This window comes from Moschus berezovskii, chromosome 6, assembly GCF_049115385.1.
Source record: "Moschus berezovskii isolate FMDL1 chromosome 6, NW_MosBer_1.0, whole genome shotgun sequence".
Lineage (NCBI taxonomy): Eukaryota > Metazoa > Chordata > Mammalia > Artiodactyla > Moschidae > Moschus > Moschus berezovskii.
In genome coordinates this window covers 90,621,566-90,647,840 of record NC_142465.1, presented here as the reverse complement: position 1 = coordinate 90,647,840, position 26,275 = coordinate 90,621,566, and the positions used below count along the sequence as shown (strand labels likewise).

The following is a 26,275-nucleotide window of genomic DNA, read 5'->3' as shown; positions in this document are numbered from 1 at the left end:
TGTTGCTTTCATCTGCCAGTTTAGAAACATTACCTTCATAATGAGTCTGAAAATTATAATTACAAATTCAGTTGTCATCTGAACATAAAAGACTATGTATTATAGCTTTATATGCATATGTCACATATTTTACTTATAAATTAAAAATAAGGCACAGAAACTTCCATTTTTAAAATAATCAATTTTTTCAAAGGTGTGTATTATGTGTTCTATGAGTATATCTTTTTCCTACCCAGTGCAGTGCCAAAATTTTCTGTTCAGGCTTCAGAATCTTGTAAGTAGATTCAGACAGGACTCGTGTCATTAGCAGGAGGAATCTAGAGAAAATAAAAGTAGACCATTAACAGTGCATTGTTCCTTTTTAGTAAATATATCAAGATATGACTCTTCAGAAGCATGAGATGTCTATGGTTTTCAAACAAATTTATATAGATATATAAATATCTATTTATATAGATAGATAGTTAATATTTATTGAAAAAGAGGCATTACTTTGATATCATAATACCACAGAATTAATCCAACAACTATTATATACATATAAGTTCTGTTAAAGGCATTATATATTAATTTGCTATTTTTATTTAGTCACTCAGTTGTGTAAGACTCTTTGGGACCCCATGGACTGCAGGACTCCAAGCTTTCTACTGCCCTTCACTATTTCCCAGAGTTTGCTCAAACTCATGTCCATTGGGAGTGATGCCATCCAACCATCTCATTCTCGGTCACCCCCTCCTCTGTATTTATTAATCATAAGTTGTTCATTTTGTATAATTTTGATAAAAACATCCTGAGTATACTTTAGGACAGGTAGCATTAAGGGTCTTCTTTCTTGGAATGAATTATGAAAAATTTTCAAGTGTCCTCATACTTCCTTTCTTTGATTGCATTCAAATGTGTGACAGCCAAGATCAACACAGCAGCTGTCTAATGGGAGCCATACAGCTGTCTCTACATTGACATTCCTTGCTTGTGTCTCTGCGACTGTACTGCCCAGTCCAGTTTCAAAAATATTGCTCTTGCCACCTTCAGCAGTGAATGGAACTCTGGCTGTTATCAGTTCCTTAAGTTAAACAAAAACAGTCTCTGGCAATCATTTGAAATTCTCAAGAATCAGACTTTTGAAAGCAAGGAATCAGTCCTTGGTGGTAGCCACAGCCTTGGTGCCAGTTCAGCCTCCTTACTATCAGTTCAATTTATGGAGAATTGAGCAATTCTTCATCATTATTCTTATTTCTTATTATTCACAATTGATTATTCACTATTTTGGTCACAAGGCTTACGGTATTAGGGTAGTTTCATTACCATATTGTTATCCATCTAGATCATGATTAGTAGAGGGGCTTTTACTTCATTCTAATATCAGATCTTTTGTTAATAAGCACAGAAATCTAAAAGTCACTACATTGACAGAAGACTCCACATTATTTCATCACTTCACTAACTATTGCTTTGGAAAGTATTTAAAAAGGAGAAAAGTTATTAAATTTTGAACATCAGAAGTTATGCTGCTACTTGTTTGTAACAGCCAAGACATAGAAGCAACCTAAATGTCTACTGACAGATGAATGGATAAAAAAAGATGTGGTGCGTATGTGTAATGGAATATTACTTAGCCATGAAAAAGAATGAAATAATGCCATTGGCAGCAACAAGATAAAGATTGTCATACTGAATGAAGTAAGTCAGAATGAGAAATATCATATGATACTGCTTATATGCAGAATCTAAAAAGAAATGATAAAAATAACTTACAAAGCAGACCAGACTCACAGACTTAGAGAACTAACTCATGCTTAAGAGGGGTGGGGGGTAAGATGGGTTGAAAGGTTAATTAAGGAGTCTGGGATCGACATGTAAATACTGCTGTATTTAAAGTGGATAACCAACAAGGACTTACTGCACAACACAGGGAACTCTGCTTAATATTTTGGAACAATCTAAATGGGAAAATAATTTGAAAAAGAGTAGATACGGGTATATGCATAACTGATCTCTTTGCTGTACACCTGAAACTACCATAACATTGTTAGGCAACTGAACTCTAATATAAAATTATAAATTTTAAAAAAGAGAAATTATGCTTTTGCAATAAAATAAAGATTGGCTACACATGGTCTGCCAATTCTTTAAAAAAAAAACTGTATATTTTCATTAAAAAAATTATACTAAAAAGGTACCCCAAACTTTACTTTTATCAATTAAGTGAAATGTCACATCTAAGCAACTGTAAAGACACTGCCACAGTAGAATTTACTTAAAAATGAAACCAAAAAAATTTGTCATATACCATAAGTGGGCAACACAGAAATACACAGCTGGTAAGTTTACCCACAAGAGGGAGCCTGTATTTTTATATTTTTGTCACAGAACTTGAAAAACCTGAACTAAAATATGCTCTAAAAAATGTTTATTGATACCATAATCTTTATGTAAGGTCAAGTTTTAAGCTAATGAGATTTCAGTTGGCATATTTTTCTTTAACCATAATATATCAGTATGTCACAAGATTGGAATGATGATTGGAATTTTTAAAATTTTCATACCTATATTGTAATTAGGTTTTTTCAGATATAATAGTGAAGATGTAGCTGCCAAAGCAGCCTAAGAGGAAATTCCTTTCAGGTAGTGGTAATATTAGTTGAGCAAAATTGACTAGAATTATTATAAGTGCTTTACATCCAAATTTAATAACATAGAAATGAAGTGATATTTCAGCATCTTCTTATCAGAAAAGAGGTTTATATAAACCAGTAATTATCTATGTATTTTTGGAACAGGCAACACCCTACTTTAAAAATTATGGTGGTCATTCTCACCAAAATCACTTAAGACTTGCCTAAGAAAGGGTATAACTGACATGACATCAGGATGATCTTTCCTTTCTTAAAGTTGAGAAAAACACCCTTAAAAAAAAAATCTAAGCATGTATGGATGTGAGAGTTGGACTGTGAAGAAAGCTGATCGCCGAAGAATCGGTGCTTTTGAACTGTGGTGTTGGAGAAGACTCTTGAGAGTCCCTTATACTGCAAGGAGATCCAACCAGTCCATTCTAAAGGAGATCAATCCTGGATGTTCATTGGAGGGACTGATGCTAAAGCTGAAACTGCAATACTTTGGCCACCTCATGCGACGAGTTGACTCACTGGAAAAGACTCTGATGCTGGGAAAGGTTGGGGGCGGGAGGAGAAGGGGACGACAGAGAATGAGATGGCTGGATGGCATCACCAACTCTGTGGACATGAGTTTGAGTGTACTCCGGGAGTTGGTGATAGACAGGGAGGCCTGGCGTGCTGTGATTCATGGGGTTGCGGAGAGTCGGACACGACTGAGCGACTGAACTGAACTGAACTGAAGCTGTATTCGTCTTATCTTTAATATTCGTAAACAATATCTTAAATTACTAAGTCTCTAAATAAATGTGCTCTGAGCTTTGGAAAATAAAATATATCCATCAACTTAAAAATTACCTTATGGAAGATAGTTTTGGCAACTCATCAACTGAGAGTGATCTGTTCTATCACATTGAGAGACATAGTAATAATCCAGCTGAAATTTGTTTTGTGATCCTTTGTAAAGTGCAGGGAAGACAGGTCATAAAGTGTTCCTGTCTCCTAGAGTTCTCTCCTCAGCTCCTTGACAATATTATACACCAGGAGCAGGAAGCTAAAGAAGAAAGGGTTAATCACCGTTGTTCTTCCTTCTGAAATTCCAACCTACCCATTAAATCATTGTTTTTTCTCCCACTAGAGACCATGAATCTAATGGATCTAAAATCAATATCTTATAAATGACACAAAAATATATTCATTTTATGGGCTAATATACCCTACTGTCTGAATCCTATTTACAACTTCTACTTTAAAAGAGAACAACAGACCTATTTCTGCCAGTGAAAGGTTACTCAGTCACTTTGGTGACATGTTGCAGAATGCACTGTTATACTCAAGTATGGCACGAGGGCAAGACTGGTGGCTGAAAATCCACCATTGTTGAAACTTGAAACCGAGTGCAGTGCACTCATGTCAGGATACACAATTACAAAGGAGCATGCGTGGAGTTTCCAAGAGCTCCACCATCTTCCAAGGTGGATTTACATGTTTCTGTTGCATTAACTTGTTTCGTAATTTACATAAAATTTTCAGTGCGTCAGATCATTACAATACTGAAAATGCAAACACAACTTCCACTTCATAGTGACTTCTATAATGACTGAGGAGACTCAATTAAAAAAAAAAAACACCTAAAAAACCAAAATGACCACTAGCCTACCAGAGAGAAAGTGGCCAAAAAATGTAGCATGAGATCACACTACATTAAACCATAGTTTCAAGCAAGCTCTGGGGAAACTAAGGGCATTTCATCTCAGTGAATCAACCTAAAAAGATACAATGACTGTCTGTTGGTTTTTACATATTAAGAAAATATGCAGGGAGTTCCCTGAAGGTTCAGTGATTAGGACTCCATGCTTTCACTGCTGTGGCCCTGAGTTCAATCCTTGTTGAGGGAACTAAGATCCTGGCAAACCATGTGGTATGGTAAAAAAAAAATAAATAAATGATGAGAAGGTTTTACACTCATATAATATTTTTACTAATCCAAAGCACACACATACTTCCCTCAGAAGCCATTCTTTTTATAAAATTAATTAGTTTGGGTTGTGCTGGGTCTTCCCTGTGGTGCTCAGGCTCTCTCTAGTTGCGGGGAGTGGGGGCTACTCTTCACTGCACTGCATGGGCCTCTCATTGTGGTGGCTTCTCTCTCGTTGCAGAGCACAGGCTCTAGGCACATGGGCTTGAGTAGTTGCAGCTCGAGGGTGCTAAGTGCAGGCTCAGTAGTTGCTCTGTGACATGTGGCATCTTCCCTGATTAGGGATGGAACCCATATCCCCTGCACTGGCAGGAAGATTTTTATCCACTGTACCACCAGAGAAGTCCTCTCAGAAGCCATTCTTATGAGTGAGAAAGTCTTATGCTTAGTTTTAAAAAGAAAACTTCAGTTTACAATTTATTCCTAACTTTATTTTGAGAGTATCTTCTTCTACTTTTAATATTTTTAAGATATCAAATGTAAAGCAACCCTGTAAAATACAAATAACTCCTGTATCGCAAAGATTAAAAGTATGGCCAAAAGAAGGACAAAGAAAGAAAAAAAAAAAAAAGCTAAAAACTAAAGATCTATTTTCCTGGAAAAAAGTATCTGACTTTCTGTTTTGATGGGTACAAACTGAAATAGAAAATAACCAATAGGAAAAGCAACTTTACAACAGATATTTTTTGAGAGAATTCTAGCAACAGGTCAGTATGAGGTTTCCTGTTTTATGGCTTAAAATCCACAGAGTTATAAAATTACAAAAAAAAAAAAAACTGTTGTTCTTTTTTTTCCATTTGCCAACCAGAGTCATTTATCCCCTATTAGATAAAGTATAATAGACTCTACGGAAAGGGTCACTGGCCTTCCATTTAATGATATTGCCAGCCCCAATCTGCATTTTCCCGGCAATGTCCCTCAACACAGAATAAATGGCTGATCTCTTCACAATAACAGCTGATTTCTATTTATTAAGCTAAAAAGGTCACCATTTTCTATGGCTGGGCCGCCCTGCACTATTGATAATTTTATGCATAAACAAATGGCAAATTTGTGCCCCATAAATATGCATTAGCAATTACTTTTTCCTCGGGCAACGCTCACCGCATGCAAATGTGTACCTCACAGGGCCTGGGAGCTTTTGTTTTAGCTCTTGAACAGTGAAACAAAAGAGCACAATAAACAATTTTAAAATTGCCAATCAATAAGCAATGCAGATGCAAAGGTAAATGGCAAGAAACTTGCTTAGAAACAACTAAACAAAAAGTGAGGAGGGGGAGATAGTGGAAGACTTTTCCCCTTTATTATTTCATTTCTTTCTCTTTCATAGTGAAAAGGCTGAAGCCCTCTTGACACAGAACAGCTAGATAGGCTGGTGCTAAATCAGATGCCAGATGGGGAAAATAGAATATATACACATGTTGAATCAACACACATACAAATACACACACACACACACACACACACAAAAATCCCTGAAAAAGGAGGTCTGAGTAAAACGGTGTTCTGACGTGATTTCAAATGCATCACCGATTCAAATTTCAGATTTTCAATTTCAGAGATTCAAAAGCTCTTTAAGCTAATAAACTGGGAAGCACTACACAGATGCATAGCTAAATCTTAATGCTGCTGCACTTTGCCATGCATTTTGCCATTCTCTGTTTTCTAATAAAGACAAGGGAAACATACATTATCAATAAGCAGGATATTTTTAGGGACATGAGGAAAAGGAATAAATAAGGAACATACTGAAAAGAAATAAAAAAGCATCTCACAAAACAACTACACATCCAGATGTTTAATATCAAAAATGTTTACCTCAGAACAATTCAAGAACAGTAATGGGGGACATCCCTGATGATTTGGTGGCTAAGACTCCAAACTCCCAATGCAGACAGTTTGGGTTGGATCCCAGGTCAGGGAACTAGATCCCACATACCACAACTAAAGGTTCCCATGCTACCATAAAGACTGACAATCCCAAGTGTCACAACTAAGACCCAGCACAGGCAATAATAATAAAATATTAAAAAGAATAGCATTGGGTATATGGGTAGAGATAGGGAGTTAAGAAGGACAGAAGCAACAGACAGGTGTAAGAAAGCCAAAGGGGAAAAATGTTACCTAATTTGAACCTGAACATAAACGATAGCTCAAGAAAAAGTTGACATTTTTTAAAGAAAAATAAACTTCTTTAAGAGGTTTATTCGGCCCACTCTATCATGCACCATTCTAGGATCCATTTACCCTTGGATCTCGACAGAAATCTCTACAGGTTGGTATGTTTCACAGCACAAGGTACATAGCAGTTAGGAAACTGAACCAGTTAACATAAGGCGGTGACAGGTCTGACCTTTGACCTAGTCTGATGCCTGCACCTGCCTGGTCTGAGTCTGCCATCCACTCCTAAAAATGTATCCACTTTAATCTGATTTTAAAAAACTCTCCCTCAATGTGTTGGTGGCTTTGCCTTTGTGTCAACAAGTCAAACTGTATTAAAAATTTTAAATTCAGGACTTAGGCCAGTTTTCAAAACTAAGCTACGAAAATACTTTTTTAAAATATACAAATGCTAATTTGTATATTAGTACAAAGATACACTGGGCCTCCCATGTGGCTCAGCAGTAAAAGAATCCACCTGCTAATGCAGGAGAGATAGGTTTGATCCCTGTGTCGGGAAGATCCCCTGGAGGAGGAAATGGCTACCCACTTCAGTATTCTTGCTTGGAAAATCCCATGGACAGAGGAGACTGGTGCGCTATAGTCCATAGGGTTGCAAAAATTGGACATGACTAAGTAACAGAGCATGCATGCGTGCACACATAACACACGCACACATATACACACAAAAATATATTAGTACATTTCCAATGAGACAATGCCATAGTTTTAACAATCATTTAACATAATGAAAAGCTTTGTTCTTACACAATGGTTTAGCCAGTATTAACAAGAAAGTAGTAAAGATAAATAAAAGTATTCTTGGCCTAAATGCAAATAGGCAAACATGAAAATCTAAAACCAACAATAGCTCTGTCCTGTTCAGAGTCAAGATACTCTTCACAGGGGCCGCTTAGAATCTCTGTGTGGGTACTAAAAGTCAACCTCATTCTTTAGAGGAGGCCGTGAAACTTCTCCTGGCAATACTTTCCCTGATAATGTCAGTGTTGGGAGATCAGGGCTGTTGCTGGCAGGTCAACTGACTGTGTGAATAAGAGAAGATGCCCCGAGGTGGACAATTCATAAAATATATTACTTGCACAGTCATATACAAAGGCCCCAGAAGAGACTTCATATTTTTCTTGGTTAGAAAAGTGTTATTTCTAGTATTATAGAATCAAACTCTATCTTTTTTCGAGCTAAAGATTTTTTAAAACTCAGGGTGTAGTTTGGGTTTTCCTAGTGGTTCAGATGGTAAAAAAAAATCTGCCTGCAAAGCAGGAAAACTGGGTTTGACCCCTGAGTCAGGAAGATCCCCTGGAGAAGTGAATGACTGCCTACTCCAGTATTCCTACCTAGAGAATTCTACAGACAGAGGAGCCTAGGCAGCTACAGTACATGGGTTCACAAAGAGTCAGACACAACTAAGCAAGTAACAATATAGTTGTTTTACAATGTTGTACAACAAAGTGAATTGGCTATCAGTTCAGTTCAGTTCAGTCGCTCAGTCATGTCTGACTCTTTGCGACCCCATGAATCACAGCATGCCAGGCCTCCCTGTCCATCACCAACTCCCGGAGTTCACTCAAACTCATGTCCATCGAGTCGGTGATGCCATCCAGCCATCTCATTCTCTGTCGTCCCCTTCTCGTCCCACCTCCAATCCCTCCCAGCATCAGAGTCTTTTCCAGTGAGTCACCTTGTCACATGAGGTGGCCAAAGTATTGCAGTTTCAGCTTTAGCATCAGTCCTTTCAATGAACACCCAGGATTGATCTCCTTTAGAATGGACTGGTTGGATCTCCTTGCAGTCCAAGGGACTCTCAAGAGTCTTCTCCAACACCACAGTTCAAAAGCATCAATTCTTCGGCAATCAGCTTTCTTCACAGTCCAACTCTCACATCCATACATGACCACGGGAAAAACCATAGCCTTGACTAGACGGACCTTTGTTGGCAAAGTAATGTCTCTGCTTTTTAATATACTATCTAGGTTGGTCATATCTCCCCCCTCCCATACCCCCCCCATCCCATAAAGATGTTTGAAAATCAAGTACCCACTTATTACAAAATCAGTACAGCTGGATTCCAATACTTTATATATTAATTCAAATAATTATAAAGTTAGTGTACTCCCATTTTGCTATCTTAATTATCAGTCTTCAAAGCTGAACATAAAAAACTTGAGCATGGTTTTTCTTGATCAACTAAATGCATTCAATGTGTGCTGAAAAGCATCACTACAGAAGAACCCATGTTGTCATTACCATCATATCTTGCCCAAGTCCTCACTCTCCATGCAAGGTAAGGATTTCAAACTAAAACCACCAATACTCCAACTAATCTGGAGTTTGTCTGAAATTTATCTGCGCTTGTATAGTCAACCATGTAGACTGCATGTAAATGAAAGTGTGCTAGAAGTGTGCAAAAACTTGGTGTGTTATATGGACACTCCAGTATCCAAAGGCTCAGTGTGACAGAGGCTGGGTCAAATAATTACACAATGTGTGCCCAGTCCCACTTTGATAGGAACAAAATTGTGGTAGAGGGTACCTTGTGAGGGACTGAGAAAGTCAGAGGAGCAATGGGAAATTCTAGAACTTTGTGCAAGAGGAAAGTCACTGCCTTATTTATCTTGGGTGAGGATCTGCCAGCGTCTTTGCCTAAGATCCTTTCTTTGTCCATCTCCTGCTCTGCTGACTCCTGACATGTGCTCACTCTTGTGGGTTAAGTTTCCCTGGCCCCCCTGGCAGTCAGCTTGGAGGTGAGTTAAGCTACTGGGAGTAGGCAGTCCGGAGCTCGGTGTAAAACTGTGCGTGGGCACATGCATAGGTGTGTGTGTGGAGAGGGTGCAGGCAGCCACGTGCACATGCTTGCACTCCTGTGTCTCCTCTCTCATTTACTGTTTAAAAACATTTTATTATAGAGACAATTAAATACTTAAAATAAAGACTTCAGAAAAACAAACTCCCATTGACTGTCTCCAAGGTTCAACACCTCTCGACCCTCTGCTGTTTGAATCTCTCCCTCTTGCCTTCGCTATGTGTCTCAGGCAGCAGCTCCATTTTTACCAGGTTAGACCTCCTGCTGAACAGGCTCCCATGGTTCCCGCTTGTGTCCAGTGACCCCGGCAACCCTGCGATCATCCTGCCAAACTCATCCCTTTTGTCTCCAGCATAAGGGTGGTAGTAACTTCTTCCTGCTCCTGACCTCTAGGTTGCTTTTTTCAGTTTATTATTGTCAATGTGCAACAATTTCTCACTATCAGATGCCCCTTTTTAAAATAATCACAGTGGCTTCTGTCTTCCTGCTGACCATAAAGAGTGCTTATTTTATTTCACTTTTATCACCTACTGGCAGAACCATGATTTATCCTTTATTCATAGTTCCCTTGAAGCAGGTCAAGGCCACCTAAGGTATAAGACCCTTTCAACAGCATGGAGCCCAGCATGCTGGTCCAATATAGTCCATGCCCAAAGTATGGTTCCCTACATATAACATTCACAATGCATTCATGTACCAATCTAGTCTTATTCCGTATCTTTTGCCAATTGCTTATTTATATCTTGTTTTTTTTTTTTATTGATTTGTCTTAATCTATGGACCAATGAAGGAGCAACAAGGACCTACTACTGCCCCTAGAAATTCTACCCAAATGCCTAACATTTTGGGAATCTGCTCAGTCTATTTTAAGGGGGTAGCTCAATCAGTCATGAAAATATATTTTTCCAGTGGTAGATGGCAGAAACTAGTTAACCAAGTATAGACATGTTTAATATGTAGGTATTTCTTTATTAAAAACAAAATATGACTTTCTGATGTTAGGAATGTGCGTGCGCATATATGCACGCACATACACACACACACCATAAAAATGACTGACGCGAGATGGCTCTTACAAAATTACATTTTGAAAAATTATGGAACTATGAATCAAACATTTAGATTAAATTTCCCTGAAACAGACATGTGCTTAATAATTAATGGGAAAGGATACAAATAATATTTATGATTTTATCCTACTCAAAACACTTGAATAATTATGCAGTAATCATAGGGATAGATGAAGACATACTTGTCAGATTGGAACTCTAATCTATAAGGAAATTTTAAAACATAAAAGGATCTTAAGATTGAAATAACGGAAATAAATCCACACACTGAAACTTTAACCTACTTTAATATAGTCCTTTGTTTATAAAAATTTTAAGACAAAAAGGTCTGCTTCAGATAATCTTCAGATAAGTACACAAGACATTGTAATTTTTAATGGCAGCAATCACAATGCAAGCAAAGATGAGATGTGGCAATGGAAAGAAGAGAATATGGTTAATAACTATTCAGTGTCCAAATTCAAGTTAGATATAACCAATGTTCTCTATATAATAAGACAGTATTTTAAATATGGTTTCCAAAACTGATTTGCATCCAGTAGACAGGGAATTGGATAAGCATTCAAAACTCAGAAAAGTCAACCAGAAACACAGTGGGTATGACAACTGTGCTAAAACAAGTACAAATAGGAATACAAGACGCACTGAATCTGAAAAAGATTCAACTTAAGAACAAGAGAGGACTTCTCTGGTGGTTCGGTGGTTAAGAATCTGCCTGCTAATACAGGGGACACAGATATGATCTCTGGTCCAGGCAGATTCCATGAGCCACAGAGCAACTAAACCCATGCCTCACAACTACTGAGCCTGTGCTCCACAACAAGAGAAGCCATAGCAATGAGAAGCCCAAGCACAGCAACTAGAGAGTAGCCCCGGCTTGCTGCAAATAGAGGAAGCCCACACACTGCAAGGAAGACTCAGTGCGGCCAAACATAAAATAACAAGTTGTGAAATTAAAAAAAAAAAGATTAAGAAAGGGCACCAATCACTAAGTTCAATCAGGTATTTAAAGGGCTGCCATTTGGAAAAATATAGACAAGACATATTGTCTCATGCTCCACATGAGAACAAAGTCATATTTCTGTTTTTGTTTTGATGGCAGGGTTATGAGGAGGCAGTAGATTTCAGTGCATTGTGAAAACCAACTTTTTCTTAAATGAGTTGCCCAGTAATATGATTGATTGGAGGGACGCCAAATGATTTAGCTGGGGCTCTGGATTCGGGAAGACTGGGATAACGTTTTGGCTTTGCTACATACTAACCAAGTGATCCTGGGCATAGTCAGTCACTTAACCTCAGTTCTTCATCTGCAAAATCTTTCAAATACATTCTCTACCAAAGAAGGTGGTAGAGAAGGTAAAGCAAGACCATGTCTCAGAGGTCTAAGCAAAGGATTTCTGAACAGTATGGCATATTGGATAATCTAGCTTTTAAGATCCATTCTAACCTTAGACTAAATCATTCTATTTCTCAAAGTTCAGGCATATATTTTCATACAATTTCAGGCCAGAAAAGTTCCCACTGATTTTTTAAAAGGGGGAAAAGTTTGTGGCAATTCTGCATTAACAATGTTTCAGCAGCAAAAAGAGAAAGGATATTCATTTTTGACCAAAGATAAAGCTATTAAAACTCACAAAGTATTTTTAGTTAATAAAAAGACACATAACGTCATAAATCAGAAATATGGTTACTTAAATCAGCAATATTCATTTTGAAGAAATTTACAATATTAACCTTATTTTCTCCTCTTTAAAGTCTCTAGCTACTCAATTTATAGATACTACTTGGATATTGAAGAAACATGAACAAAGTACTTATGCTTTTTGAACACTGAGCATGGCTTCCTCGGTGCTGTCAGCCAAGCCTTTCCACTACTCCTTCAGCCGTGCCTTCTGTCACAGCCACTCAGCACATGGCAACCAAGAACACAGAAAAGTGAGCTAAGCAGGGCTAAAGGGCAACTTCAAAAGAAGTGATTCTCAAATCCTTTTTTGTGATGCCCCAGGGTTCCTCTAGTTATTTCAAGGAATGCTCTAAAATTTTCAAGAAGTTCTTAAAACAAAACCATTTTATTCTTCTCAGCCTAACAATTACAGAGCTCTTTAGACTTTTCAAGGCATTTCACTTAAACTATCAGATCTGATCCTTGTAGCAATCCTTGAAGGTAGGGATGACTGGGATGATCCCTCTCTTAAAGATTAAAACAAATCTGAAAAATTGTGATGTGACTCCCAAGTCACTAAACTATAAAGCAGCATAAAAAAAGGCAAGAGCCCAAGTCCTGTCTTCTTTCCTCTCCACCATGCTTTGTAACAGAGTATCTCCAGTACCTGTGTGTGCAAAGTCACTTCAGTCATGTCTGACTCTTTGTAACCCCGAGGACTGCAGTCCGCCTGTCCATGGGATTCTCCAGGCAAGAATACTGGAGTGAGTTGCCTGCTTTCCTCCAGGGTATATTCCCAACCCAGGGACTGAACACTTTGTCTCCTAAATTGCAGGCAGATTCTTTACCACTGAGCTATTGGGGAAGCCCACCTGCAGTTCAGAGAGGTCATTTTGAAATCCTTCAAATCATGGAAGCATTAATTTATTTCTGGAGCTGTGAACATTGACCAGGATTATGCTACACTCTGTATTTACCTTCTTATTCGTTGATAGATGATCTCATTTTTAAAAATGGAAATAGCACAGTGGTTCTCCACCAAGGGTGATTTTGCCTCTTGGAGGACATTCGGCCATGTCTGCAGACATATTTGATTGTCACACTGGTGGGGGCGGGGGGGACACTACTCTAAACCATAGAAGCCAGGGATGCTTCTAAACATCTCTCAGTACATCTGGGACAGCTCCCTACCACAAAGAATTATCCAGTCCAAAATGTAAATAGTGTTAAGAAGTAGAAACCCTGGTTTAGCAACAATTTTATTTAAGCCATCTGTTTTTGTCTCTTATTTTTGTTATATAATCATAATAATGCTTTCAGATTGTAACATTTCCTGAGTCCTAATGACTGGTTTGGCATTAGGCTATCAGCTCTTCGGTAGTCACTAATTCCACAAAATGCCCTCTGCCTTAATCTTTGCTCTTTGGCAACACGTTGAACAGTGGTTCAAGTGACAGAGGTTGCCATTACTGAGATAAATGGATCATAAAATAATTCATCATGGTATTTATAGCACTTTGCTTAGAAGAATGTTGAAAATAAAGCGAAGCCAACGGGGAAAGTCAGAAGCATACATTTCAATAATATGAAATGAAAATGGAAATTTATTTCAGTTATGCGAGTGACCTTTGACTTTCCTGTTATGTACAGCTTACATCAGATAATCACAACAATGCGCATCCAATCTTAAAAATAAATGTGGTTATCTTTTGACGTGCTAAATTATTTCAATAAGCATCATAATAAGTAATAATATCCTCTTTGCAGAGAATGTCACTGTTCGCCTTTGCCCTGTTAAAATCTTCCCCGAAGCAATGGCTCTCAGCTCTTGCTTCCTATGGATAGGGTCCAGGATATCTTCTCTGGGCTTAGTTCCAGTCTTCACATGAGCCAAATAAAGTCCCTGATTTGGAAGCAGCAAGTTGCCTCAGTCATAAGGATGCATTATGGTATCTCCTATGTATTTTGTATGTAGTATTTTCCTTCCTAGTCTTTACCCCTGTGGTGTCTTCAGCTATGTCAGCATTTGAATGACGACTTAGGGCTTTAAAAGCAACCTTTTTAGTTCACGATCCATTTAAGATTGGAAAAGACCCTGATGCTCGGAAAGACTGAAGGCAAAAGGAGAAAGGGGCAGCAGAGGATGAGATGGTTAGATAGTATCACTGACTCAATGAACACAAATCTGAGCAAACTCTGGGAGATAGTGAAGGACAGGGAAGCCTGGTGTGCTACAGGCCATAGGGTTGCAAAGAGTTGGACATGATTTAGCGATGGGCTTCCCTGATAGTTCAGCTGGTAAAGAATCTGCCTGCAATGCAGGAGACACCGGTTCGATTCCTGGATTAGGAAGATCCACTGGAGAAGGAATAGTCTACCCATTCCAGTATTCTTGGGCTTCCCTTCTGGCTCAACTGGTAAAGAATTTGCCTGCAATGTGGGAGACCTGGGTTTGATCCTTGGGTTGGGAAGATGCCCTGGGGAGGGGAAAGGCTACCCACTCCAGTATTCTTGCCTGGAGAATTCCAAGGACAGTATAGTCGATGGGGTTGCAAAGAGTCAGACACAACTGAGCAACTTTCACTTCAGTTCAGTTCAGTTCAGTCTCTCAGTCGTGTCCGACTCTTTGTGACCCCATGAGCCACAGCACGCTAGGCCTCCCTGTCCATCACCAGCTCCCAGAGTTTACCCAAACTCATGTTCATTGACTCAGTGATGCCATCCAACCATCTCATCCTCTGTCATGCCCTTCTCCTCCTGCCCTCACTCTTTCCCAGCACCAGGGTCTTTCCAATGAGTCAGCTCTTCACATCAGGTGACCAAAGTATTGGAGTTTCAGTTTCAACATCAGTCCTTCCAATGAACACTCAGGACTGATCTCCTTTACGATGGACTGGTTGGAATTTCTTGCAGTCCAAGGGACTCTCAAGAGTCTTCTCCAACACCACAGTTCAAGAGCATCAATTCTTCAGTGCTCAGCTTTCTTTACAGTCCAACTCTCAACATCAATACATGAAAAACCATAGCCTTGACTAGATGGACCTTTGTTGGCAAAGTAATGTCTCTGCTTTTTAATATACTATCTAGGTTGATCACAACTTTCAAGGAGCAAGCATCTTTTAATTTCATGGCTGCAATCACCATCTGCAGTGATTTTGGAGCCCCCCCAAATAGAGTCTGACAGTGTTTCCACTGTTTCCCCATCTATTTCCCATGAAGCGATGGGACCAGATGCCATGATCTTAGTTTTCTGAATGTTGAGCTTTAAGCCAACTTTTCCACTCTCCTCTTTCACTTTCATCAAGAGGCTCTTCAGTTTTTCTTCACTTTCTGCCATAAGGGTGGTGTCATTTGCATATCTGAGGTTATTGATATTTCTCCTAGCAATCTTGATTCTAGCTTATGCTTCTTCCAGTCCAGTGTTTCTCATGATGTACTCTGCATATAAGTTAAATAAGCAGGGTGACAATATACAGCCTTGACGTACTCCTTTTCCTATTTGGAACCAACCTGTTGTTCCATGTCCAATTCTATCTGTTGCTTCCTAACCTGCATACAGATTTCTCAAGAGGCAGGTCAGGTGGTCTGGTGTTCCCATCTCTTTCAGAATTTTCCACAGCTTATTGTGATCCACACAGTCAAAAGCTTTGGCATAGTCAATAAAGCAGAAGTAGATGTTTTTCTGGAACGCTCTTGCTTTTTCAGTGATTCAGCGGATGTTGGCAATTTGATCTCTGGTTCCTCCACCGTTTATAAAACCAGCTTGAACATCTAGAAGTTCACCGTTCACATATTGCTGAAGCCTGGCTTGGAGAATTTTGAGCATGACTTTACTAGCGTGTGAGATGAGTGCAATTGTGTGGTAGTTGGAGCATTCTTTGGCATTGCCTTTCTTTGGGATTGGAATGAAAACTGACCTTTTCCAGTCCTGTGGCCACTGCTGAGTTCTCCATATTTGCTGGCATATTGAGTGCAGCACTTTCCCAGCATCATCTTTCAGGATTTGAAATAGCTCAACTGGAATTCCATCACCTCCACTAGCTTTGTTTGTACTGATGCTTCTTAAGGCCCACTTAACTTCACATTCCAGGATGTCTGGGTCTAGATAAGTAATCACACCATCGTGATTATCTGGGTGGAGAAGATCTTTTTGTACAGTTCTTCTGTGTATTCTTGCCACCTCTTCTTAATATCTTCTGCTTCTGTTCTTTATTCAGCCCATCTTTGCATGAAATTTTCCCTTGGTATCTCTAATTTTCTTGAAGAGATCTCCAGTCTTTCCCATTCTATTGTTTTCCTCTATTTCTCTGCATTGATTGCTGAGGAAGGCAGCAATAGAAAAATAACAAATCTTTTCAATAATAAAAGCTACAAACCTGCCGTGTAGAAATACAAACTTCCACATTGAAAGACTGTTCTCTACAGGTCTTTTGTGTTTCTCTACATCTTGTGAAGTAGCTTTCTTCAGAACTACCTATTCAAGGATGCTTGTACAGAGAAAACCTTAGAAGATAGAGGCAGAGTCCCCCTCCAAGGCATAGGGGCAGGTTTGTTCCACTGTCCAGTATAATAAGGATCGTGTTTTGTTGCTGTTGCTTAGTTGCTAAGTCATGTCTGACTCTTTGCAACCACGTGGACTTCAGCCCACCTGGACCCTCTGTCCATTAGATTTCCCAGGCAAGAACACAGGATCATGTTTCAGTTCAGTACTCAGTGGCAAAAGTTAGGTATGCTTAAATTCCTTATATAAAAGAGTCAGGTTCTCTAAGTTCAGGCTTTCTCTCCCTGAAGTGTATGCATTGCCAGGCTCTCTCTGAATCACTTCAGTTCTGTTGCTCAGTCCTGTCCGACTCTTTGCAACCCCATGAACTGCAGCATGCCAGGCCTCCCTGTCCATCACCAACTCCAAGAGTTTACCCAAACTCATATCCTTTGAGTCAGTGATGCCATCCAACCATCTCATCCTCTGTCGTCCCCTTCTCCTGCCCTCAATCTTTCCCAGCATCAGGGTCTTTTCAAACGAGTCAGCTCTCCACATCAGGTAACCAAATTATTGGAGTTTCAGCTTTAACATCAGTCCTTCCAATGAACACTCAGGACTGATCTCCTTTAGGACGGACTGGTTGGATCTCCTTGCAGTCCAAGGGACTCTCAAGAGTCTTCTCCAACACAACAGTTCAAAAGTATCAATTCTTCTGTGCTCACCTTTCTTTATAGTCCAACTCTCACATCCATACATGACTACTGGAAAAACCGAAACATCCATACATGACTACTGGAAAAACTGGAAAAACTAAATGGCCATTAGGGTTCAGGGAACTAGTACAAATGCTAACACTCTGGCTACTACTATTGCTGTGAGTGAAAACTGTCCTTCGTTGCTGATCCAGGGTTTCTATGTCTTCTGTCAATGCCTATGAAACTATGGCAGGCTAATGCATTAGCTTGCAAATAGGGTAAAAATCTTAGACCCTTCAAAGTTCTTAAAAATGCACACAAACAACATTAGCATACTCTTTCAACAGATGGCCATTTTGTCCTATCCCTAAATTCAGAAGGACCTATTTTTTTCTTAGTAATAAGAATGAAATGACCATATATTAAGTTTATTTCAATAAAAAGGTGTTTGGCTAATAATGGCAATAGCAATAGCATTAATTGATTGACTTCTATGAGTCAGGTGCTTTGTTAGGAGCTTAACAAATACTACTAATTAGTTTAGTCTGACAATAACACTGATGTGCTGTATGCTTTATCTCTCAGTCATGTCTGATTCTTTACGATGAGGCAGCCATTATTATCCCCATTCCACAGGAGGAAACAAAGACCTTGGACTTCCTTGGGGGTCCAGTGGCTGAGACTCCATGCTCTCAAAGCTGGGGGCCCAGTTTTGATCTCTGCTCTGGGAACTAGATCCCACATGCTACAACTAAGTTTGTGTGCTGCAACTGAAGATCTTGCATGCTGCAATTAAGACCTGGTGCAGCCAGATAAATTTAAAAATAAATACTCTAAACAAAAAACTACATAAATTAAGTGACTTGGCCAAGACTACATAACCAGTTGGTATTGGAGCAAAGATCTGCATTCAGCATGGAATGTGAACTTGGCTTTTCTTTTTAATCAACTTTCTTTTACATGTTCCACTCTGAGCCACATATGGTGGACCAGAGATATGGTCCCTGGCTTTGAGGGACTCATGGTTTAAAAAGGGAGAGAAAGTAATAAACAGTTAACTTCAACACAATGCCATAAGTATGCACAGGGAAGGGACCTGGCCACCTCAGGGAGTCAGCAATGTCTTCCAAATGAAAGGATGATTGAAATGAATCTTGGCTAATCAAGAGTAGGCCAGGCAAAGAAACAGGGGCAATGCATTCCCTGATTTTTACATGTGAGGAAATGGAACCCCAGAAACAAGGCTAGTCACATTGCTGCACTGAAAAACATGGTGGTCCCTTGACAGCTGATGAATTTTTATTATTCCCTGCTTTCCTCAAAGAGTATTCCTCCCTTTTTATAAGCAATAGGCAATGTTAGTATTATCTCATGTTTATACTTTTCTTCTTTTTTTTTTAAAATCTGAAGTCATTAAGCATTGGGCATTCAAGGACAAAATACATGAAAACAGTGTCACAAGAGTACTGCTTTTCTAGGATAGACATGGCAAATCCCTAAGCACTGAAAGGGTTAATAAATCACTTGGAAATTTAAATGTCATTTTCTGTTAGAGTTTATTGAAGGACTTATCATGATTATAGACAAAGTTCCAACAAGGTCAACACCAATGTTCCAAAGGCATGAGCAGGTAAGCTAAAGAGAGATCAAATAAATTGTTTAAATGTTACAGCATAGGTAGTTCTCACGAATGTCTCTGCAACTGGCCTAACTTCCATTAACATAGTTAGAAAGTCTCTGATATGAGGAAAATTACTATAACTTCAGATATTACTCTAAGGAGCTATTGCTGTAGAATAGAAATGAAGAGATGTAGATAAATCTGCTAATGTTCATCTTATTCACATAAAGTGTGCATATAGGAACAGAAAACAGAAGCAAGAAATTCAAGAAAATAATCCCCAAGATTTCAGTCCAGTTGCAACACTTTCTCAGAGAAGGAAATGGCAATCCACTCTAGTATTCTTGCCTAGAGAATCCTGTGGACAAAGGAGCCTAGTGGACTGCTGTCTATGGGGTCACACAGAGTTGGACACGACTGAAGCAACTTAGCAGCAGCAGCAACAACACTTTCTAAGTTGCAGGAATTCATATACATTTTAACAGAGATTCAATATGGTTTAGTGGACAATAATCGGAATTGGCAAGTGAGGTAACAAGGAGTATGTTTATCAAAAGAGTAAAATATTACTACAGCATTCTTGATGGATTAGAGTTTGACTTTTTTAGGACAGTTAACACCACCACCACCACATGTATTTAGTGTCACTATACCAAAGACACTAGGATGGCTGCTGGGAAAAATGGAGGAGAATATGCCCTATATCTGCCAGTGGTCTAGTGGAGTTGAAGGTAGCAGTAACGCATGGCTAAATAAGTAACTACTGTAATTTACCCCACAAACATTTAGCTAGTGTCTGCTCTATCTTTAGTGATAACTAAAGAAATCTAAATGAAAGGTGCAAGTGAGGATGGGAACTAAGGAAAAGAAAAGGTACTAATAGCTTCCTGCATTTCAAATACAGTTGCTTCCAGTTCTTACGTGAGCCAAAAGTGAACAATGGGGACAGGGTACCAAGATCAATGACCGTCCAGGATCAGAATCACTGACATCAACATTATCAATTTTATCCAATCTCATCACACTGAGCGATAAATTTATAGGTGAAAAAGATGGATATTTTTCTACAGACTCTGACTAAAAAGGAAATTAATTCTTGAGGTTTAATTACTTGAAAAACCAACTGAAGTTGCATAAATAAAATTTTGACTAGGACTTTTAAAAAACACTCAGAATCACACTTGGGATATTCCATTAATTCAATCAAATCCCTAGTCATATGGCAAGTATTTTTTCAGTATTTAAAGGAAATCTGAGGATACTGTTGATTCATCACTCTTTTAAGGGCTTCACTGGTGACTCAGGAGTAAAGAATCCAGCTGCAATGCAGGAGCCATGGGTTCAATCCCTGGACTGGGAAGATCCCCTGGAGAAGGAAATGACAACCCATTCCAGTATTTTTGCCTGGGAAATCCCATGGACACAGGAGCTTGGTGGGCCACAATCCTTAGAGTTGCAAAAGAGCTGGACATTACTTAATGACTGAACAAGACCAATGATCATTCAGTATGTAGCATTTATCCAAGTGTTATAAAATGTGTCCCCATTAGGGGAGGGTGCAAGTTTCAAGAGGCCTGAAACGTAAATGATTTGGGATGCCTTCGTTAAAAAAAAGATACAAAATTATGATCTCTTCATAGTAACCAAAACTTCACAGAGAGGATTTTGTATACAGAGTAGAATTTTACAAAAATAATTAAGAGAATTATACATATAAGAGAAAGATAACTCAATCTTTCTAATAGCATGGTTGAAAGACTTTATTTTTCTCCCTGCTGTTATAGCCAGTCCAGGAAAGATTCTTTCAATTTTACAACTTGTTTTTGGTAAGGCTATGTAAAATTTTTGGACTATATCAAATTCATGAAAGCCTTTAAAAAGTTTCTTGTGAGATACAGGATTTGGAGGAATTTTCCACAAATTAGCTTCTGGCTCCATACATTCATGCTTTTGAACTGTGGTGCTAGAGAAGATTCTTCAGAGTCTCTTGGACTGCAAGGAGATCAAACAAGTCAATCCTAAAGGAAATCAACCCTGAATACTCATTGGAAGGACTGATGCTGAAGTTGAAGCTCCAATACTTTGGCCACCTAATGCGAACAGCTGACTCATTGGAAAACACCCTGATGCTGGGAAAGATTAAAGGCAAGAGAAGAAGGGGACAACAGAGGATGAGATAGTTGGATAGCATCACCGACTCAATGGCCATGGGTTTGAGCAAACTCTGGGAGATAGTGAAGGACAGGGTGGCCTTGAGTGCTGCAGACCATGGGTTCGGTTCACAAATAGTCAGACACAACTTAGTGACTGAACAACAACAAGCATACATTCAAACTCAGCTTCTCTTCCATGACTAATCTATTTCCATTCTGGTAACAAAGAAGATGTTCATAAAACAGGGTAATTCTGGCCCTAAAACTTGCAGTTACACTTAGATAAGTCAGCAGTAGGAAGATTCTTAGAAGCCCTAGGGAACAGCTACAAATAATATAACCAGCAATGAGAATGACTGTGGATGATGTAAACATTTCCCACTCAACCTAAATGAACTGCATCTCCCAGTCAAGTTTTTCTTTACATGATCCCCCAAATGGATCTTAAACACTATATATTAAGGTGAAAAGTAATGGAGAAGTTGGAATACAAATAAGATGGTGATACTAATCATTTTGCAAATTTAACAAACACACGTGCCCATGTGAACGCTTAACTAGGACTCAACCAGGGCCATGGAATGAACTTAAGCTTCCCTCGCTTCAAGGTAAAACTACCTCTGGTTCTCATCAAAGTTTTTTAATTTTTGTGACCTGAAAGCTCAGGTGGTTGCCCTGGCCATCAGTTAAATCAGTTAACATAAACTATTAAATGTTCTGTAAATCCTTTGCAACAATTCCTTTAACATGGCACTTGATGTATCTACAAAATGAATCATCACAGTGTACAAACACCTCTGGATACGCCAGCAGAGATGGAAGAAGGGTATGAACCCATGAAGGGCTGCTAAGTGGCAAGAAAAAGCTAACTTATGAGCCAAAAAAATTAGAAGAAAAGAAGCTTCATGGGTTCTGTAATTTAGAGACATGCATTAATATTCCAGAAAGTAGGCTGGCAGGACTGTGAAGTTTTACTGATTTTCCACTTTCACTCTAATTTTGTTTAAGCCAAGGGGAATAATACCACCACCCTGCTGACACAGCATATTGATCCAAGTTCCTAAAGATTAAATTATACTTTTCTATTTTACTATGAATTCAGATATGTCCGACTCTTTACAATTTCATGGACTATACAGTCCATGGAATTCTCCAAGCCAGAATACTGGAGTGGGTAGCCTTTCCCTTCTCCAGAGGTTCTTCCCAACCCAGGGATGGAACCCAGGTCTCCCACATTGCAGGTGGTTTCTTTACCAGCTGGGCCACAAGGGAAGCCCCACTATGAAAACAAGATTGTTTATTAAGTTCTTTAACATGTCTCCTCACTAAATAGCATACAGTATCAAATTTAGTTTATCTCTTATGATTGTCTTATAGTGTATTTTGTGAAAAAAATTACCACAGCACAAGAAATCATAACACAATAGAAATAATTACATTAACTAACAAAGTGTCATTTTTAACATTAGGTCAACAACCTTAAGTCCCACAAAAACATAAGATATGGAAGTTGCTCCTCTAAAAGCATCAGAAATACACACGCTTGTAACTGCAGATTCAGAATGCTAAACAGAATTCTGATGGGGGACCACACAGAACCTGATCAAACGTATCCATCTGTTTGTCTTCATGTAAATAATGCTCACGCAACCAGTTCTGGGACCTCTTCTAGGACAGGCCCTGAGACTTTCATCACATCTGTCATTTCCCCTGCTTACACCTGCCTCATCAGTAACTCAGGGGGTTTTCTTCCTTAACACTCCAACAGCATCCTAAGAAAACAGTACCAGGCAAGAGCAATTTCTCTCTTTCTCCCTTCTCTACACGATTTTTGCCTCAGTAACTAATATTAATATCCAGTGTAACTCTTCTCCTCTTAACAATGTCCTCTTATGGGAATTTAAACATCTCCAAGCAAGTGCTCCCACTCTGAGAAGCAGGAACCTCTTCCACTTTCTAAGATTCAGATGTGGCTCAGGAAATGAAGTCATCAATGCCCAGCATCCAACCATTTGAAAGAGTCTACATGACTGACACCACTAACAAAATCTCCAAGAGAAAGACAGTACATGTTAATCTTTACGTGTTGGTGGATTAGATTCTTCCATGGCTGCATCTTACTGAAGTCAACCGAATTCCCCTGAAAATAAAGTGATGTTCCTACATACAGAGGAGCTCTGACCTGACAGAGGCTGAAGCTGGCAGCAGTCAAGTAGGGAAATCTGATATCTGGAAACTAGAGGATGCACTGCTGCTGGCCATGCCACTGGCCTATTGCTCTATTTTCTGGGTTCTTTCTTCTTCCTGAAAATATGTCAGGTCTTCACATCCACAAAAGGTAAAAGACGGAATTCCACTGACACAACATAGTATGGGAAACTGACAAGCATTCCCAGGTTTGCAGGATTTTAGTCATGATAAATCTATAGCACAAGAATATGATAAATCCGGAGAAGGCAATGGCAAGCCACTCCAGTACTCTTGCCTAGAAAATCCCATGGATGGAGGAGCCTAGTAGGCTGCAGTCCATGGGGTCGCTACGAGTCAGACATGACTGAGCGACTTCACTTTCCCTTTTCACTTTCACACACTGGAGAAGGAAATGGCAACCCACTCCAGTGTTCTTGCCTGGAGAATCCCAGGGACAGGGGAGCCTGATGGGCTGCCGTCTATGGGGTCACACAGAGTCGGACACGACTGAAGTGACTTAGCAGCAGCAGCAGCAGCATATGATAAAATATAAAATGATAAAATATACTACATATACATTTAATAATATATATGTATGAACTCATAAATAAAAGAAATATGCATATCCACATATATGACTCACACACTTACATTTCTAGTTTCTTTAATTGGCAGCAACATTTTTCTATGTTAATTACTCTTTATTGCTAGAGGACCTCAGACCATAGTATTCTCCTCTTTGACTAACTTCTTCCCTCTAATTCCCTCTTGTTTATTTATTTTTTATTAGTTACCTATTTTTAGTTTTATTGGAGGCTAATTATTTTACAATATTATATTGTTTGGTTTTGCCATACATTGACATGAATCCACCCCGTGTGTACATGAGTTCCCCCTCCCGAACCCCCCTCCCACCTCCCTCCTCCCCTTATCCCCCCTCTGGGTCATCCCCGCATACCAGCCCCGAGCATCCTGTAACATGCATTGACCCTAAACTTGCGATTCGTTTCACATATGATAATATACATGTTTCAATGCCATTCTCCCAAACCATCCCACCCTCACCCTCTCCCATAGAGTCCCAAAGACTGTTCTATACATCTGTGTCTCTTTTGCTGTCTCGTATACAGGGTTATCATTTGCATCTTTCTAAATTCCATATATATGTGTTAATATATTGTATTGGTGTTTTTCTTTCTGGCTTACTTCACTCTCACACTCATCAGTTTAGAAAATTAAGTGAAGGAATAATGCACATACCGGTTACCTCCAGCATCCCCAAACACAAATCCTAGAATTTTAAATAATACTCATGGTGGATCTAGCCCAAAGAAATTCAAAAAGAAAGTTTGTGAACATTAAACTTTTCATCATTTGTATACACTAAAGCAAGGGTCCCCAACCTCTCAGCCACAAGACTGTTACCTCCTGTCAGATCAGCGGTGGCATTATGCAATGTGTTTGAACCATCCCCAAACTATCCCCCATCCCTGGCCCAGTGTGTAGAAAAATTCCTGTTTCTAGTGCCAAAAAAGTTGGGGTCCACTCCACGAAAGGATATTTTGCTCTGTGAAGTTTTTTTTTACATTCTACTTTTCATTTGGTGCATCTAGTATGCAGACTTTAGACTATATAAATCAGGATTTGTATGTGGTACCCAGCAGACTGATCTTGTTAATAAGCGTTAAATATAAACTTCCTTTTACCTAGTGTATTATTTTGGGAGATGTCTCATCTTTGAAATCTAAGTCACTCATGAAAAGAATAAAGGAAAACTAAGTCTAAGAAATGACACATCTTAAAATGATGCTGTGCTGGAGAAACCTCATAATATCCTTCACTAGAAGCCCAGACAAAAGTTTATCTGAGGCCATTACAGGACATTTAACTTCTGAAGAGCAGAAATATCTCTTTATAAGCTGCTTTTATTTCCTTAAGATATAATCATCTGCCTCATCTTTTTTCATGAGGTTTTCGGTAGCAATGCTACAAAACTACTTCACGGGAAAAGTTAACTCTGTCACCACATGATTCTGAGATCTCCTCACTGAGAAATTAGGGAAGTCACAAACATCTAAGACTACATTACACTGTGCCCATGATGCCCCTTCTCCAGCACCACCTGCAAAACTCTGTGTCCTTGGTCAGGACCAAATACCCAACACACCCAGCCAGGCTCTACAACCCTCAGTCTTGCACAGGTACCTTTCATGCTAGTTGCTTTCTTCACCTTTGACACGTTTGTCAGGGATAAGCATGACCTGGAGATTTAAATACTTATTCTGTAAAACTCATAAATAAGTAAGGAAAATACCTTTTGAAGATTTGAGAAGCAACAGCTGTGGCACTCTCATTGTGATTCTTGATGATCCAACTTTCTAACTGTAGCAACCACGTAAAACAACAGAGCAGGAAAAACAACACATAATCGTTCTTCTGTGCAACCTTGTTCTCTAGATCTCCTAATGAAATCCTGATCACTTCCCAGTTCTAGAAGGCAAATTTGTACTCATCAGATAATGTGATCTTAAGAAAGAACAGTTTGAAAAAGACTAGACTATTTTATTTCCTAGATTATATAATTTCTGCCACCTAGGACACCCACGCAACTCCACATGGGCCTACACAGCCAGACACACATACGAACACCTACACACCAGCGACTGTTGATCCCTAATCTACACGTCACCCCAACTTCCATACAATTCATTGAATTAATGATTTTTTAATATTTTAACAGCCACAGTCATAAAGGTAGTTTCACAAAGTGGTTTACAGTTTTTACTAAAAGGAGGCTAAAAGATAGTTTAGAGTCTTTCTTATTCATCT

General features: G+C 39.1%; 1 protein-coding gene across 6 annotated transcripts in view; it reads right to left on the bottom strand.

The window, feature by feature from the left end:
- Nucleotides 1-26,275, bottom strand: part of SOX5 (SRY-box transcription factor 5) — a 1,155,320-nt gene that overhangs the window by 835,460 nt on the left and 293,585 nt on the right. For all 6 annotated transcript variants that reach the window (XM_055394458.2, XM_055394455.2, XM_055394462.2 and 3 more), the window contains exon 4: nucleotides 233-317. The gene's annotated coding sequence lies outside the window, so the exon portion shown is untranslated. The remainder of the gene's footprint in view (nucleotides 1-232; nucleotides 318-26,275) is intronic.